Consider the following 649-nt stretch of genomic DNA (forward strand, 5'->3'; position numbering starts at 1 on the left):
TAGATATATTCTATTATGGTCTATCTGAGTTTTCTAAGATGTCATTGGACCATTCTGTAGGTGGGTCTATTCACCTAAAGAAAACGCCTGAAGAGGCTCAAGAACATATTGACATGGTTGCCAATAACCAATTCATGTACACTTCTGAGAGGAATTTCGTGAATAATGGGACACCCCAGAGGAAGGGAGTTCTTGAAATTGATGCTCTGAATGCCATATTGGCTCAGAACAAAGTGTTGACTTAGCAAGTCAACATGATCTCTCAAAGTCTGAATGGATAGCAAAATGCATCCAACAGTACTAAAGAGGCAGCTTTTGAAGACGCTTATGATCCTGAGAACCCTGCAATGGCAGAGGTTAATTACATGGGTGAACCTTATGGAAACACCTATAATTCATCATGGAGAAATCATCCAAATTTCTCATGGAAGGATCAACAAAAGCCTCAACAAGGCTTTAACAATGGTGGACGCAATAGGCTGAGCAATAGCAAGCCTTTTCCATCATCTTCTCAGCAACAGACAGAGAATTCTGAAAAGTCAACATGATCTCTCAAAGTCTGAATGGTTGGCAAAATGCATCCAACAGTACTAAAGAGGCAGCTTCTGAAGAAGCTTATGATCCTGAGAACCCTGCCATGGCAGAGGTT

The sequence above is a fragment of the Arachis duranensis genome, chromosome 1, assembly GCF_000817695.3.
Source record: "Arachis duranensis cultivar V14167 chromosome 1, aradu.V14167.gnm2.J7QH, whole genome shotgun sequence".
In the NCBI taxonomy this organism is placed as follows: Eukaryota; Viridiplantae; Streptophyta; class Magnoliopsida; order Fabales; family Fabaceae; genus Arachis; species Arachis duranensis.